The 18,200-nt window shown below is 45.4% G+C and overlaps 1 protein-coding gene across 1 annotated transcript in view; it reads left to right on the top strand.

Moving 5' to 3' along the window:
* The window catches only part of LOC115082229 (integumentary mucin B.1-like), a gene marked incomplete at its 3' end in the record, with an annotated part of 116,868 nt that overhangs the window by 25,817 nt on the left and 72,851 nt on the right, over positions 1-18,200 (top strand). Inside the window, 5 exon segments of the mRNA XM_029586485.1 lie at positions 9,325-9,357; positions 10,019-10,051; positions 13,273-13,302; positions 15,058-15,090; positions 16,854-16,883.

Genomic DNA, 18,200 nt, shown 5'->3' with positions numbered 1-18,200 from the left:
TTATATTGTGTAATTTTTCTAAACCTTTCCTATCAACTCTAACCTAAATATGTGTTATTTTCATAGGGCCATCTACTACAGCTGGATCAACAACAACAGGTAATTCCTTCTCATCACTCTGTAATCGTTTTAACTTGTTCTGCTTCCTTGTAGTTCAGATGCTTACGCTTCTCTATTTTAAGTATGTATATGCATTCCAATTAAATATTTCAAATGCAAATTTCCTTTTTTTCAATAAACTACTGCATTGGAATCATTGACCAAGATGCCATGGCCAATTATTGCCTGCCTTAGGACTTTATCACAGGTGATAATGCTCTAACACATGCAATAATTTGATTTTCATGGCATTAAAGTTTAGATTAGGGAAGGGGTTGGAGTTAAGAGGAGTTCAGGGGGGGTAAGGGAAATTGGGTGGTAACAGTGCTGCTGGCGATAATGTCTTGGACCTTACTGCAGGTAGTAGCGTGGGAAATAACAACGCCTTTTTGCATGGTGCTACAGGGCGATTATATGCGTCACGGCCGCACTGTAGCAGGTGAAACCACACTGCCGTGATGCTTCCAGATACACACTAGCACCTTCCCAACCCTTTTCTCACTTCCCCACCCTCTTTATCACCTCAGCTCATCATTCTGAGGGGAATGATGAATCTAGCCCTTTTTTTAAACTTCAAATTCAGGTTATTTTCAATTATATTGTGTAATTTTTCTAAACCTTTCCTATCAATTCTAACCTAAATATGTGTTATTTTCATAGGACCAACTACTACAGCTGGATCAACAACAACAGGTAATTCCTTCTCATCTCTCTGTAATCGTTTTAACTTGTTCTGCTTCCTTGTAGTTCAGATGCTTATGCTTCTCTATTTTAAGTTATGTATATGCATTCCAATTAAATATTTCAAATGCAAATTTCCTTTTGTTCAATAAACTACTGCATTGGAATCATTGACCAAGATGCCATGGCCAATTATTGCATGCCTTAGGACATTATCACAGGTGATAATGCTCTAACACATGCAATAATTTGATTTTCACGGCATTAAAATTTAAATTAGGGAAAGGGGCTAGAGTTAAGAGGAGTTCGGGGGGTTTAGGGAAACTGAGTGGTAACAGTGCTGCTGGCGATAATGTCTTGGACATCATTGCAGGTAGTAGCGTGGGAAATAACAACGCCTTTTTGCATGGTGCTACGGGGCGATAATATGCGGCATGGCCGCACTGTGGCAGGTGAAACCACACTGCCGTGATGCTTCCAGATACACACTAGCACCTTCCCAACCCTTTTCTCACTTCCCCACCCTCTTTATCACCTCAGCTCATCATTCTGTGGGGAATAATGAATCTAGCCCTTTTTTTAAACTTCTAATTCAGGTTATTTTCAATTATATTGTTTAATTTTTCTAAACCTTTCCTATAAATTCTATCCTAAATATGTGTTATTTTCATAGGACCATCTACTACAGCTGGATCAACAACAACAGGTAATTCCTTCTCATCACTCTGTAATCGTTTTACCTTGTTCTGCTTCCTTGTAGTTCAGATGCTTACGCTTCTCTATTTTAAGTTATGTATATGCATTCCAATTAAATATTTCCAATGCAAATTTCCTTTTTTTCAATAAACTACTGCATTGGAATCATTGACCAAGATGCCATGGCCCATTATTGCCTGCCTTAGGACATTATCACAGGTGATAATGCTCTAACACATGCAATAATTTGATTTTCACGGCATTAAAATTTAAATTAGGGAAAGGGGCTGGAGTTAAGAGGAGTTCGGGGGGTTAGAGAAATTGGATGGTAACAGTGCTGCTGGCGATAATGTCTTGGACCTTATTGCAGGTAGTAGCGTGGGAAATAACAACGCCTTTCCCTGTACGTACCAGGATCAGTCCAGGACACCTGGGTTTTGACTCCGCACCAGTAGATGGAGACAGACTAAAACTTGTGGGTGGAGCCATATATGCCCCTGTGCCAGTCACAGCCCCTCAGTCTTACTCTGTCTCCAGTAGATGGTGCAGGTCCAGTCACAGCCTCGGCTGCCCTGGGTACTGATAGTCAGTTAGGGGTAGTGTGTTTCTTCATTTTCAATTGTTAAGGGTCTGGTTTGTAAGTTCCAGGCGTTTTTATTTCTGTGTTTTCTTCTGGTCCGCCCTGCCTCCCAGGGGGGTTGGAAGGCTCTGAGGGGACCATCCCCCCCTGGTTGAGGCCGCTGCCAGGGCTGAGGGCCCGGCTGGTCAAGTGGCAGCGTTGGGGGTGACACCGGGGAGCCCGGTTCACTCACCCCCACTGGAACAGGGCTCCAGGACTGTGGACAGCGGTGAGTACTTGTAAAAAAAAAAAAAACAAAACAGGTTTACTTTTTCTGCAGGCCGGCTCTCCGTTTTCTTCGCGGCTGCGTTTTCTCTTCACAGGGGAGGGGGGCCGCTTGCCGTGGGGCGCTTTTCTTGGTTTGTTCGTTCTTTTTCGGGGGGTTTTCGCCGCGATCGCGCCTCATGCCACGCAGGTCGGTCTGCCGAGCATGTGGCTCGGCGCGCGCGCGCGCCTCTCCAGGGACGGCCTTTGCACGTCGTGTGTCCCGGGCGGGGAAGGACCGTCCGGGCCGCGTGGGGGGAGCCGTTCCCGGGCGAATCGCTCGCCGCCGAGTACAGCAGCAGCGTCGGGGGGGCCTGAGGAGCCTTTTCCGATTAGCGCGGGAGTGGCGGCCATTTTGAATTTGGCCCGCGAAATCGCGCGGATCCCGGTAGAAGATGGCGCCCTGCCTCCTCCGCTTTCACCGAGACCGGGTCCGACGGGGGGGGCCGTCCCAGGGGGGGCAGTGGCCCCTGGGGATGCTAGTTCAGGGGAGGAGTCTTCAGCTTCCGGGTCCTCTTCTTTTTCTGCTGACTTTGCATTGTTGCTCCGCAAGGTCCTCAAGCACAAGCGCCACAGGCGCAGGCATGGATCGGAGGCCGTTTCAGGGACTCACAGGTCGGGGCCCAAGCAAAAGAAAGTCAAGGGGTCCGCGGATACCAGGGTGAGAAGGAACCCACGGGGAGTCCCGCGGGGAGTTCCACAGACCTCAGATAGTGAGTCCTCCGTCTCAGATGAGGTGAGTGCCCACGAGGAGACCCCGCGGGGGACCGAGGAGACGCCAGGGGGCGGTTCCACCCCGCCCAGTGTGAGCAAAGGCACGCAGGCCGTGGAGGGCAACGACCCGAAGGTGGTCCGCCTCTTCCGTAGGGAGGAACTAGCCCCGCTTATTCCAGCTATTCTGGCGGAGCTGGGCATTGCGGCTCTGACGGTGGTCGCCAGGCAGGACGCCAACATGGATCCGATGCTACTGGGGCTCACTGGCCCAGCTGTAGCTTTTCCCTTCCATTTCTCGTCGACGGATATTCTGTTTAAGGAATGGGATTCCCCGGAGTTAGGCCTTAAGGTGACAAAGGCCATGGACAAGCTTTATCCTCTGCCGGAGGACGCGTTGGAGCTGTTACGGATCCCGAAGGTAGACGCGGCGGTGTCAGCAGTGACAAAGAGGTCGACGATCCCTGTCACGGGCGCCACGGCACTCAGGGATATCCAGGATCGGAAGCTAGAGGTACAACTCAAGAAGATTTTTGAGGTATCAGCTTTAGGAGTCCGGGCCACCATTTGTACTTACTTCGCCATGAGAGCCAGTCTGCGATGGGCTCAGGTTCTCACAGGCGGATCGCCTAGAGGCGGCTATAGCATATGGGGCGGATGCTCTCCACGATCTCCTACAGACCTCTGCTAGATCCATGGTCGCGGCAGTTTCGGCGCGTCGTCTCCTTTGGCTTCGTAACTGGGTGGCGGATGGTTCCTCTAAGGCTCACCTCGGTTCTCTTCCATTTAAGGGTAAGCTGTTGTTCGGCAAGGAGTTAGATGATTTGATGCTTTCCCTGGGGGAGAACAGGGCTTTCAAATTGCCTGAGGACAGGGCTAGGTCCCGGCCCTCGTTGTCCAGTAGGCCCCGTTTTCGCGGAAGCAGAAGGTCGCGTCCTCAGAGATCCTCGGGTCCCGCATACCGGTCATATACCGCTCGTACCTCCCAGTGGTTGCAGTCCTTTTGTGGGAAAAGATCCGGGCGACAGGGGGGCCCCCCTCGGGCGCCGGGTCCAAGGTCCCACAATGAGATGCGGCTGACCCATCCCTCACCTCGGCCCCAAGCCGTGGTTCCCAACGTCGGGGCGAGGTTAACGTTATTTCTCGAGGAATGGGTCAAGGTAACTTCGGATCACTGGGTCCTCGACGTGATAAGACACGGTTACGCTTTAGATTTTGCTCGCATCCCGTCAGACAAGTTCCTGGTGTCGCCCTGCAAGCGTCCGGAAAAGAGAGCGGCCGTGCTAGGGACCCTCGAACGTTTGGAAGGCCTGGGGGCCATTTCTCCCGTGCCGGCAGGTCAACAAGGCACGGGACGTTACTCAATTTACTTCATCGTTCCAAAGAAAGACGGCACGTCCAGACCAATCTTGGACCTGAAAGCGGTAAACAGGTGCCTTCGCGTCCCTCACTTCAAGATGGAGATGATTCGGACCGTAATTGCCTCGGTGCGGCCTGGCGAATACCTGGCCGCGCTAGATCTCACGGAAGCGTACCTCCATGTGGGTATCCACCCATCCTTTCAGCGGTTCCTCAGGTTCTGGAGGGGTTCTTGGTACACCCTTACCTGGACGACTGGTTGATCCGGGCCAAGTCCGAGAGCCAGTGTCGCTTGGCAGTGGACAGGGTCCTCCAGCTGCTGCAGTCCCTGGGCTGGGTCATCAACTTCCTCAAGAGTCATCTTGTTCCCACCCAGTCCTTGGAATATCTGGGGGCCGTCTTCGACACGAAACGGGGCCGGGTGTCCCTGTCCGCGGAGCGCGTATGGAAGCTGCAGTCTCAAGTCAAGCGGTTATTGTCTCTTCGGCTACTGCTGGTTTGCGACTACCTGATGGTTCTGGGATCTATGGCGTCAACGCTCGCGTTGGTCCCCTGGGCGTTCGCTCATCTGCGTCCATTACAATCATCCTTGCTATCCCGTTGGAAGCCGGTGTCAGAGGAATTCCACCTTCCGCTACCGCTAACGGATCAGGCGAGGGACAGCCTGCACTGGTGGCGAGTGTCGGAACACCTGACGGGTGGTGTGTCCCTGTTGGTTCCCGACTGGACAGTAGTGACCACGGACGCCAGCCTTTCCGGTTGGGGCGCGGTTTGCCTAGGCAAGTCGGTGCAGGGCCGGTGGTCCGAGACTCAAGCGCAGTGGTCCATCAATCGGCTGGAGACCAGAGCGGCTCGCCTGGCACTGCAGTCCTTCCTGCCGTTGATACGGGGAAGGGCGGTGCGGATATTGTCGGACAATGCGACCACCGTGGCCTACATCAACCGTCAAGGCGGGACATGGAGTCCGCTTGTAGCGGTGGAGGCGCAGCTCCTGATCAGCTGGGCGGAGCAACATCTCAGCAATATCGCAGCGTCCCACATTGCCGGAGTCGACAATGTGCAGGCGGATTATCTCAGTCGTCATCACCTGGATCCAGGGGAATGGGAGCTGGCGGAGGACGCCTTCCTTCTCATCTGCAGGATGTGGGGGGTGCCCCACATGGATCTCATGGCCACGTGGCAAAACACAAAGGCTCCACGGTTTTACAGCCGACGCCGAGAGAGAGGGGCCGAGGGAGTCGACGCACTGGCTCTTCCCTGGCCGACAGACGTCCTGTTGTACGTGGTTCCTCCGTGGCCAATGATAGGAAAGATCCTGCGACGTATAGAGCTGCACCCGTCCAAAGTGATCCTTGTGGCGCCGGAGTGGCCACATCGTCCGTGGTTTGTCGATCTCATTCAGTTGTCGGTGGTCGCCCCCCTTCGTCTCCAGGGGTTCCCGGGGCTTCTTCGTCAGGGCCCCGTCTGTTTGGAGGATGCGGATCACTTCTGTCTCACGGCATGGCTTTTGAAAGGCATCGCTTGAAAAGCTAAGGTTACTCGGATTCGGTGGTGGCCACGCTATTGCGTTCCAGGAAGCAGTCTACGTCCCTAGCGTATGTCCGAGTCTGGGTGATTTTTGAAGATTGGTGTCTGCAGCGCAGGGTGGTTCCCACTTCGGCCTCCATCGCCGATATACTAGCTTTTCTCCAGGCTGGTCTCGCCAAAGGGTTGGCGTGCAGTTCCCTGCGAGTACAGGTGGCAGCGCTTGGTTGCTTGCGAGGTAAGGTTCAGGGGTTTCCCCTGGCCCTGCACCCAGATATTTCCCGGTTTCTTCGGGGAGCAAAGCGCCTCCGTCCACCATTGCGTCATCCCTGTCCGTCCTGGAACCTCAATTGGGTTCTGTCTTCCTTATGTTCGGCACCGTTTGAGCCCTTAAAGCGGTCAACGGTCAAAGATCTCACTTTGAAAACGGTATTCCTGGTGGCGATTGCTTCGGCAAGACGTGTTTCTGAGTTGCAGGCGTTATCCTGTAGGGAACCGTTTTTGCGTATTTCCGACTCAGGAGTCTCTTTGCGGACGGTTCCTTCCTTTTTGCCTAAGGTCGGGTCGGCATTTCATTTGATCAGTCCATTGAGCTCCCCACTTTCGGGATAGGGGTGTCTTCGGACCCAAAATTGAGAGACTTACGGAAGCTAGATGTCCGGAGGTCTCTCCTTCGCTATTTGGAGGTCACTAATTCCTTTCGGGTGACGGTTCATCTTTTCGTCCTGTTTTCGGGTCCAAAGAAAGGTGCCGCTGCGTCCCGCACTACGATCGACCGTTGGCTTAAAGAGGCCATTGGTTCAGCGTACGTGGTGCGGGGAAAGCCGGTCCCCGTGGGTCTCAGAGCTCAATCGACGTGGTCTCGCGCTGCGTCTTGGGCGGAATCTTCTCAGGTGTCGCCTCGAGAGATTGGCAGGGCGGCTACCTGGATGTCGTTACATACCTTCATTAAACACTATCGGTTGGATGGTCAGGCTGCTGATTCCGGGGGTTTTGGAGCGGGAGTACTCCGAGCGGGACTCTCTGCTTCCCACCCTCGGTAACTTAGCTCTGGTACATCCCAGGTGTCCTGGACTGATCCTGGTACGTACAGGGAAAGGAAAATTAGTTTCTTACCTGATAATTTTCGTTCCTGTAGTACCAAGGATCAGTCCAGGATCCCGCCCGCAGTGCTGTTCTGCAGTAACGGAGAGTCCGCTCGTAGTCTCATTACCTAATCTGTTTCTGGTTTTACCCCCTCGGTTAGGGGAGTTCTGTTTCCAGTGGGAGTCTTGAGCTGCTCCCTGTTGTGGTTAGGTTATTTAGCTAGTTTATTGGTTTCCTGTTTTTCTACTTTGACATTTTGTAAGACTGAGGGGCTGTGACTGGCACAGGGGCATATATGGCTCCACCCACAAGTTTTAGTCTGTCTCCATCTACTGGTGCGGAGTCACAACCCAGGTGTCCTGGTCTGATCCTTGGTACTACAGGAACGAAAATTATCAGGTAAGAAACTAATTTTCCTTTTTGCATGGTGCTACGGGGCGATTATATGCGGCATGGCCGCACTGTGGCAGGTGAAACCACACTGCAGTGATGCTTCCAGATACACACTAGCACCTTCCCAACCCTTTTCTCACTTCCCCACCCTGTTTATCACCTCAGCTCATCATTCTGTGGGGAATGATGTATCTAGCCCTTTTTTTAAACTTCAGATTCAGGTTATTTTCAATTATATTGTGTAATTTTTCTAAACCTTTCCTATCAATTCTAACCTAAATATGTGTTATTTTCATAGGACCATCTACTACAGCTGGATCAACAACAACAGGTAATTCCTTCTCATCACTCTGTAATCGTTTTAACTTGTTCTGCTTCCTTGTAGTTCAGATGCTTACGCTTCTCTATTTTAAGTTATGTATATGCATTCCAATTAAATATTTCAAATGCAAATTTCCTTTTTTTCAATAAACTACTGCATTGGAATCATTGACCAAGATGCCATGGCCAATTATTGCCTGCCTTAGGACATTATCACAGGTGATAATGCTGTAACACATGCAATAATTTGATTTTCACGGCATTAAAATTTAAATTAGGGAAAGGGGCTGGAGTTAAGAGGAGTTCGGGGGGTTAGAGAAATTGGATGGTAACAGTGCTGCTGGCGATAATGTCTTGGACCTTATTGCAGGTAGTAGCGTGGGAAATAACAACGCCTTTTTGCATGGTGCTACGGGGCGATTATATGCGGCACGGCCGCTCTGTGGCAGGTGAAACCACACTGCAGTGATGCTTCCAGATACACACTAGCACCTTCCCAACCCTTTTCTCACTTCCCCACCCTGTTTATCACCTCAGCTCATCATTCTGTGGGGAATGATGTATCTAGCCCTTTTTTTAAACTTTAGATTCATGTTATTTTCAATTATATTGTGTAATTTTTCTAAACCTTTCCTATCAATTCTAACCTAAATATGTGTTATTTTCATAGGACCATCTACTACAGCTGGATCAACAACAACAGGTAATTCCTTCTCATCACTCTGTAATCGTTTTAACTTGTTCTGCTTCCTTGTAGTTCAGATGCTTACGCTTCTCTATTTTAAGTTATGTATATGCATTCCAATTAAATATTTCAAATGCAAATTTCCTTTTATTCAATAAACTACTGCATTGGAATCATTGACCAAGATGCCATGGCCAATTATTGCCTGCCTTAGGACATTATCACAGGTGATAATGCTGTAACACATGCAATAATTTGATTTTCACGGCATTAAAATTTAAATTAGGGAAAGGGGCTGGAGTTAAGAGGAGTTCGGGGGGGTTAGGGAAATTGGATGGTAACAGTGCTGCTGGCGATAATGTCTTGGACATCATTGTAGCGTGGGAAATAACAACGCCTTTTTGCATGGTGCTTATTGCATGCCTTAGAACATCATCACAGGTGATAATGCTCTAACACATGCAATAATTTGATTTTCACGGCATTAAAATTTAAAATAGGGAAAGGGGCTGGAGTTAAGAGGAGTTCGGGGGGGTTAGAGAAACTGAGTGGTAACAGTGCTGCTGGTGATAATGTCTTGGACATCATTGTAGCGTGGGAAATAACAACGCCTTTTTGCATGGTGCTACGGGGCGATAATATGCGGCACGGCCGCACTGTGGCAGGTGAAACCACACTGCCATGATGCTTCCAGATACACACTAGCACCTTCCCAACCCTTTTCTCACTTCCCCACCCTCTTTATCACCTCTGCTCATCATTCTGTGGGGAATGATGAATCTAGCCCTTTTTTTAAACTTTAGATTCATGTTATTTTCAATTATATTGTGTAATTTTTCTAAACCTTTCTTATCAATTCTAACCTAAATATGTGTTATTTTCATAGGACCAACTACTACACCTGGATCAATAACAACAGGTAAATCCTTCTCATCTCTCTGTAATCGTTTTAACTTGTTCTGCTTCCTTGTAGTTCAGATGCTTACGCTTCTCTATTTTAAGTTATGTATATGCATTCCAATTAAATATTTCAAATGCAAATTTCCTTTTTTTCAATAAACTACTGCATTGCAATCATTGACAAAGATGCCATGGCCAATTATTGCATGCCTTAGGACATTATCACAGGTGATAATGCTCTAACACATGCAATAATTTGATTTTCACGGCATTAAAATTTAAATTAGGGAAAGGGGCTGGAGTTAAGAGGAGTTCGGGGGGGTTAGGGAAACTGAGTGGTAACAGTGCTGCTGGCGATAATGTCTTGGACATCATTGCAGGTAGTAGCGTGGGAAATAACAACGCCTTTTTGCATGGTGCTACGGGGCGATAATATGCGGCATGGCCGCACTGTGGCAGGTGAAACCACACTGCAGTGATGCTTCCAGATACACACTAGCACCTTCCCAACCCTTTTCTCACTTCCCCACCCTCTTTATCACCTCAGCTCATCATTCTGTGGAGAATGATGAATCTAGCCCTTTTTTTAAACTTCAAATTCAGGTTATTTTCAATTATATTGTGTAATTTTTCTAAACCTTTCCTATCAATTCTAACCTAAATATGTGTTATTTTCATAGGACCATCTACTACAGCTGGATCAACAACAACAGGTAATTCCTTCTCATCTCTCTGTAATCGTTTTAACTTGTTCTGCTTCCTTGTAGTTCAGATGCTTACGCTTCTCTATTTTAAGTTACGTATATGCATTCCAATTAAATATTTCAAATGCAAATTTCCTTTTTTTCAATAAACTACTGCATTGGAATCATTGACCAAGATGCCATGGCCAATTATTGCCTGCCTTAGGACTTTATCACAGGTGATAATGCTCTAACACATGCAATAATTTGATTTTCATGGCATTAAAGTTTAGATTAGGGAAAGGGGTTGGGGTTAAGAGGAGTTCGGGGGGGTAAGGGAAATTGGGTGGTAACAGTGCTGCTGGCGATAATGTCTTGGACATCATTGCAGGTAGTAGCGTGGGAAATAACAACGCCTTTTTGCATGGTGCTACGGGGCGATAATATGCGGCATGGCCGCACTGTGGCAGGTGAAACCACACTGCCGTGATGCTTCCAGATACACACTTGCACCTTCCCAACCCTTTTCTCACTTCCCCACCCTCTTTATAACCTCAGCTCATCATTCTGTGGGGAATGATGTATCTAGCCCTTTTTTTAAACTTCAGATTCAGGTTATTTTCAATTATATTGTGTAATTTTTCTAAACCTTTCCTATAAATTCTATCCTAAATATGTGTTATTTTCATAGGACCATCTACTACAGCTGGATCAACAACAACAGGTAATTCCTTCTCATCACTCTGTAATCGTTTTACCTTGTTGTGCTTCCTTGTAGTTCAGATGCTTACGCTTCTCTATTTTAAGTTATGTATATGCATTCCAATTAAATATTTCCAATGCAAATTTCCTTTTTTTCAATAAACTACTGCATTGGAATCATTGACCAAGATGCCATGGCCCATTATTGCCTGCCTTAGGACATTATCACAGGTGATAATGCTCTAACACATGCAATAATTTGATTTTCACGGCATTAAAATTTAAATTAGGGAAAGGGGCTGGAGTTAAGAGGAGTTCGGGGGGGTTAGGGAAACTGAGTGGTAGCAGTGCTGCTGGCGATTATGTCTTGGACATCATTGCAGGTAGTAGCGTGGGAAATAACAACGCCTTTTTGCATGGTGCTACGGGGCGATAATATGCGGCATGGCCGCACTGTGGCAGGTGAAACCACACTGCCGTGATGCTTCCAGATACACACTTGCACCTTCCCTACCCTTTTCTCACTTCCCCACCCTCTTTATAACCTCAGCTCATCATTCTGTGGGGAATGATGTATCTAGCCCTTTTTTTAAACTTCAGATTCAGGTTATTTTCAATAATATTGTGTAATTTTTCTAAACCTTTCCTATCAACTCTAAACTAAATATGTGTTATTTTCATAGGACCATCTACTACAGCTGGATCAACAACAACAGGTAATTCCTTCTCATCTCTCTGTAATCGTTTTAACTTGTTCTGCTTCCTTGTAGTTCAGATGCTTACGCTTCTCTATTTTAAGTTATGTATATGCATTCCAATTAAATATTTCAAATGCAAATTTCCTTTTTTTCAATAAACTACTGCATTGGAATCATTGACCAAGATGCCATGGCCAATTATTGCCTGCCTTAGGACATTATCACAGGTGATAATGCTGTAACACATGCAATAATTTGATTTCCAAGGCATTAAAATTTAAATTAGGGAAAGGGGCCGGAGTTAAGAGGAGTTCGGGGGGGTTAGGGAAATTGGATGGTAACAGTGCTGCTGGCGATAATGTCTTGGACATCATTGTAGCGTGGGAAATAACAACGCCTTTTTGCATGGTGCTTATTGCATGCCTTAGAACATCATCACAGGTGATAATGCTCTAACACATGCAATAATTTGATTTTCACGGCATTAACATTTAAATTAGGGAAAGGGGCTGGAGTTAAGAGGAGTTCGGGGGGGGGGGTTAGGGAAACTGAGTGGTAACAGTGCTGCTGTTGATAATGTCTTGGACATCATTGTAGCGTGGGAAATAACAACGCCTTTTTGCATGGTGCTACGGGGCGACAATATGCGGCACGGCCGCACTGTGGCAGGTGAAACCACACTGCCATGATGCTTCCAGATACACACTAGCACCTTCCCAACCCTTTTCTCACTTCCCCACCCTCTTTATCACCTCTGCTCATCATTCTGTGGGGAATGATGAATCTAGCCCTTTTTTTAAACTTTAGATTCATGTTATTTTCAATTATATTGTGTAATTTTTCTAAACCTTTCCTATCAATTCTAACCTAAATATGTGTTATTTTCATAGGACCAACTACTACAGCTGGATCAACAACCACAGGTAATTCCTTCTCATCTCTCTGTAATTGTTTTAACTTGTTCTGCTTCCTTTTAGCTGAATGACCTCCTGCAGTCGATCTCCTGCCGGCGCCATTTTCCGTACGGAAAACGATTCGCGGCAAGAAATCGCTTCCTGAACCCCGCTGGACTCCCAGAAACTTTTGGCCAGCTTGGGGGGGCCTCCTGACCCCCACAAGACTTGCCAAAAGTCCAGCGGGGGTCCGGAACGACCTCCTGCGTCGAATCGTTTTTGTCTATGGCCGCCGCCATTTTGCAGCGGCCATTTTGCAAAATGGCGCCGGCTGAAGACAACAGGATTCAATTGAGGGGGCCGTTCCGGACCGCCGCCGTTCTGGACCACCGCTGGATCCCCAGGTAATTTAAAGCATTTGGGGGGGGGTTCGGGAGGGTGGGGGATTTAATTTAAAGGGTCGGGGGTGTGTTTTAGGGGGTTGGCACACGATTTTAACGATTTTCACGATAGTTTACCCACCCAAACGGCAACAATACGATTCCCTCCCCCTCCCAGCCGAAATCGATCGTTAAGACGATCGAGGACACGATTCACATCTCTACTTACCAGCAGTTTCAATATCAATGGGTAGCCATTTATGTAATTAACTCATCAGTTATCCGTTTAAATGCCTTTGGAATATTGAACCCATTATAGCTGTAGAATAATGGAATGTGCTTCCTCTGTGTTCAAATGTCATTATGAATTTGTAATAAACATTCCACTGAATGAGAACGGTTTAGTATAGGGAGAAGCACCAATCCAAATTCTAAAATATCATTCAAATAATGTTTACAGTGAATACTTAGTTTTTGGATGTTACCATATACGTAATATTTCTTTGGATACTATATTTTCATACCTGCCATATACAATTCTTTCCTCTTCTTACCTAATAATTTTCTGATTTTCATAGGAATAACTTCCCCATCAGCAAATGAAAACGGTATTATATATTTATATCTCAGCAAATGTTTAAGTTGCTTCTGCTTCTTCTTATTTTACATGCTAAATTCTAGATTTGTTACCTTTGATATATATACATTATAATTAAATATTAAAAAGTGCATTATAAAACCCCAGCACATGCATCAATTAGTAGACTTGGAGGACCTAACTCTTTATTGGGAGAAAAGGGATAACTAGGTAAAACTGGGAAAGATCGCGAATCCCACTATAAAATCCCCCGATTGAAAGGGTAGAAGTTGGATTTGCCCGTCCACATAAATTCAGTGCGCATGTGTGCATGGCGAGACTATTTTATGAGATGAATGCATATACTCTCACTATTGATAAAATAGACATATCCCTGGGCACAAGCAGACAAATATGTGCAATGATGTGCCTCTGCACCTGTTTAAAGTAATGATTATTTTTATTTTTTTAAGATTTCATTTGATTTTCTTTTTGCATTTTCATTTGGATTTGTTTTATCTTCTTTTGGTTTAGTTTTCTTTAATTGAAATGAAATATCAAAAACAATATAAACATTTGAAATTTAAACGATTAAAAACCACAAAACATGAAGTTCCAAAATAATGCATCCTATGTCCTGGGCCTCCTAAAATCTACCCATGTGATTTACCCTGCACCATCATACCCCAAATGTGTCTTCATTTTAATATTAATCATTTCCAATCTGGTATGAACCCCTGTTACTACTAAAATGCTGCAGCCACTATTGCAAGTAATGAAAGTCCTGTGAAAGTAGATCTAATGGAATAATTATTGAAGGCAGCAATGGTGGAGAAAGAACAATTAGTCTTCAATCCTTTCTCATGAATTTTTAAATGGAAATGAATACTAGGGGTGTGCATTCGTTTTGAACTTGTATGTAAAACGCAACTTTTTTTTTTTTAACTTAAAAAAGTGATGAGGCGAAAACGATCGGATTTCCAACTTATTCAACATAGCTTTGTTGAATATGTTGGAAATCGCGATTGTTGATCCTAAATAAAAATTTAAACCCCTCACCCTCCTTAATCCCCCCCCCCCAAGACTTACCAAAACTCCCTGGTGGTCCAGCGGGGGGTCAGGACGCCATTTCTGTACTCCTTTGCGAGGAGCACGTGACGTCCGCGTCACTCCGACGTGACGCCGACGTCACGTGATTCCCCGCGCGTTCGCTCCGGGTCCCTCGTTGGACCCAAAAGGAACTTTTGGCCAGCTTGGGGGGGAGGCCCCCCCAAGCTGGCCAAAAGGAGTACAGAAATGGCGTCCTGACTCCCCGCTGGACTACCACGGAGTTTTAGTAAGTCTTGGGGGGGGGGATTAAGGAGGGTGAGTGGTTTAAATTTTTATTTAGGGAACTGGAGCACGTATGGACATAGACTCACGTATGGACATAGACTCAACTTATGGAATTCTCCATATGTCCATATTGACCGAAATTGACCCCCCCTTTCGACTTATGGAAATAACAACGCCTTTTTGCATGGTGCTACGGGGCGATTATATGCGGCACGGTCGCACTGTGGCAGGTGAAACCACACTGCCGTGATGCTTCCAGATACACACTAGTACCTTCCCAACCCTTTTCCCACTTCCCCACCCTCTTTATCACCTCAGCTCATCAATTTGTGGGGAATGATGAATCTATCCCTTTTTTTAAACTTCAAATTCAGGTTATTTTCAATTATATTGTGTAATTTTTCTAAACCTTTCTTATCAATTCTAACCTAAATATGTGTTATTTTCATAGGACCAACTACTACAGCTGGATCAACAACAACAGGTAATTCCTTCTCATCTCTCTGTAATCGTTTTAACTTGTTCTGCTTCCTTTTAGTTCAGATGCTTATGCTTCTCTATTTTAAGTTATGTATATGCATTCCAATTAAATATTTCAAATGCAAATTTCCTTTTTTTCAATAAACTACTGCATTGGAATCATTGACCAAGATGTCATGGCCAATTATTGAATGCCTTCGGACATTATCACAGGTGATAATGCTCTAACACATGCAATAATTTGATTTTCATGGCATTAAAATTTAAACCACACTGCCGTGATGCTTCCAGATACACACTAGCACCTTCCCAAGGCTTGACAATTTGTGACTTTGCTCGTCAGTTTGGCTCTTATACACATCGAATGTGTTTGACATTACAGTTGTTATTCATAGCTCTGCTATGTGGATAAGAAAAATCTAATTGTTTTCGCATGAATTCATCCATGCTGACAACTAATGTGCTACTTTCTACATTGACAATCCCAAGTCCTGGATTTATTAATTGCCCCTGAGGCAGCTCTGTGCAAAGAGCGAAACTCGGCCAGAGTCGGGCGTTTCAATAAAGGGCTTGTTTTATCCGATTCCTATTGTCGTCACTGTGATGCTTCCAGATACACACTAGCACCTTCCCAACCCTTTTCTCACTTCCCCACCCTATTTATCACCTCAGCTTTTCATTCTGTGGGGAATGATGAATCTAGCCCTTTTTTTAAACTTCAAATTCAGGTTAGTTTCAATTATATTGTGTAATTTTTCTAAACCTTTCTTATCAATTCTAACCTAAATATGTGTTATTTTCATAGGACCAACTACTACAGCTGGATCAACAACAACAGGTAATTCCTTCTCATCTCTCTGTAATCGTTTTAACTTGTTCTGCTTCCTTTTAGCTGAACGACCTCCTGCAGTCGATCTCCTGCCGGCGCCATTTTCCGTACGGAAAACGATTCGCGGCAAAAAATCGCTTCCTGAACCCCGCTGGACTCCCAGAAACTTTTGGCCAGCTTGGGGGGGCCTCCTGACCCCCACAAGACTTGCCAAAAGTCCAGCGGGGGTCCGAAATGACCCCCTGCGTCGAATCGTTTTTGTCTATGGCCGCCGCCATTTTGCAGCGGCCATTTTGCAAAATGGCGCCGGCTGAAGACAACAGGATTCAATTGAGAGGGCCGTTCCGGACCGCCGCCGTTCTGGACCACCGCTGGATCCCCAGCTAATTTAAAGCATTTGGGGGGGGGGTTCGGGAGGGTGGGGGATTTAATTTAAAGAGTCGGGGGTGTGTTTTAGGGGGTTGGCACACGATTTTAACGATTTTCACGATAGTTTACCCACCCAAACGGCAACAATACGATTCCCTCCCCCTCCCAGCCGAAATCGATCGTTAAGACGATCGAGGACACGATTCACATCTCTACTTACCAGCAGTTTCAATATCAATGGGTAGCCATTTATGTAATTAACTCATCAGTTATCCGTTTAAATGCCTTTGGAATATTGAACCCATTATAGCTGTAGAATAATGGAATGTGCTTCCTCTGTGTTCAAATGTCATTATGAATTTGTAATAAACATTCCACTGAATGAGAACGGTTTAGTATAGGGAGAAGCACCAATCCAAATTCTAAAATATCATTCAAATAATGTTTACAGTGAATACTTAGTTTTTGAATGTTACCATATACGTAATATTTCTTTGGATAGTATATTTTCATACTTGCCATATACAATTCTTTCCTCTTCTTACCTAATAATTTTCTGATTTTCATAGGAATAACTTCCCCATCAGCAAATGAAAACGGTATTATATATTTATATCTCAGCAAATGTTTAAGTTGCTTCTGCTTCTTCTTATTTTACATGCTAAATTCTAGATTTGTTACCTTTGATATATATACATTATAATTAAATATTAAAAAGTGCATTATAAAACCCCAGCACATGCATCAATTAGTAGACTTGGAGGACCTAACTCTTTATTGGGAGAAAAGGGATAACTGGGTAAAACTGGGAAAGATCGCGAATCCCACTATAAAATCCCCCGATTGAAAGGGTAGAAGTTGGATTTGCCCGTCCACATAAATTCAGTGAGCATGTGTGCATGGCGAGACTATTTTATGAGATGAATGCCTATACTCTCACTATTGATAAAATAGACATATCCCTGGGCACAAGCAGACAAATATGTGCAATGATGTGCCTCTGCACCTGTTTAAAGTAATGATTATTTTTATTTTTTTAAGATTTCATTTGATTTTCTTTTTGCATTTTCATTTGGATTTGTTTTATCTTCTTTTGGTTTAGTTTTCTTTAATTGAAATGAAATATCAAAAACAATATAAACATTTGAAATTTAAACGATTAAAAACCACAAAACATGAAGTTCCAAAATAATGCATCCTATGTCCTGGGCCTCCTAAAATCTACCCATGTGATTTACCCTGCACCATCATACCCCAAATGTGTCTTCATTTTAATATTAATCATTTCCAATCTGGTATGAACCCCTGTTACTACTAAAATGCTGCAGCCACTATTGCAAGTAATGAAAGTACTGTGAAAGTAGATCTAATGGAATTATTATTGAAGGCAGCAATGGTGGAGAAAGAACAATTAGTCTTCAATCCTTTCTCATGAATTTTTAAATGGAAATGAATACTAGGGGTGTGCATTCATTTTGAACTTATATGTAAAACGCAACTTTTTTTTTTTTAACTTAAAAAAGTGATGAGGCGAAAAAGATCGGATTTCCAACTTATTCAACATAGCTTTGTTGAATACGTTGGAAATCGCGATTGTTGATCCTAAATAAAAATTTAAACCCCTCACCCTCCTTAATCCCCCCCCCCAAGACTTACCAAAACTCCCTGGTGGTCCAGCGGGGAGTCAGGACGCCATTTCTGTACTCCTTTGCGAGGAGCACGTGACGTCCGCGTCACTCCGACGTGACGCCGACGTCACGTGATTCCCCGCGTGTTCGCTCCGGGACCCTCGTTGGACCCAAAAGGAGTACAGAAATGGCGTCCTGACTCCCCGCTGGACCACCAGGGAGTTTTAGTAAGTCTTGGGGGGGGGGATTAAGGAGGGTGAGGGGTTTAAATTTTTATTTAGGGAACTG

The sequence above is a fragment of the Rhinatrema bivittatum genome, unplaced genomic scaffold (assembly GCF_901001135.1).
Source record: "Rhinatrema bivittatum unplaced genomic scaffold, aRhiBiv1.1, whole genome shotgun sequence".
Taxonomy (NCBI): Eukaryota; Metazoa; Chordata; class Amphibia; order Gymnophiona; family Rhinatrematidae; genus Rhinatrema; species Rhinatrema bivittatum.
Note: the sequence above shows the minus strand (reverse complement) of the source record. Positions and strands in the feature narration are given on the sequence as shown.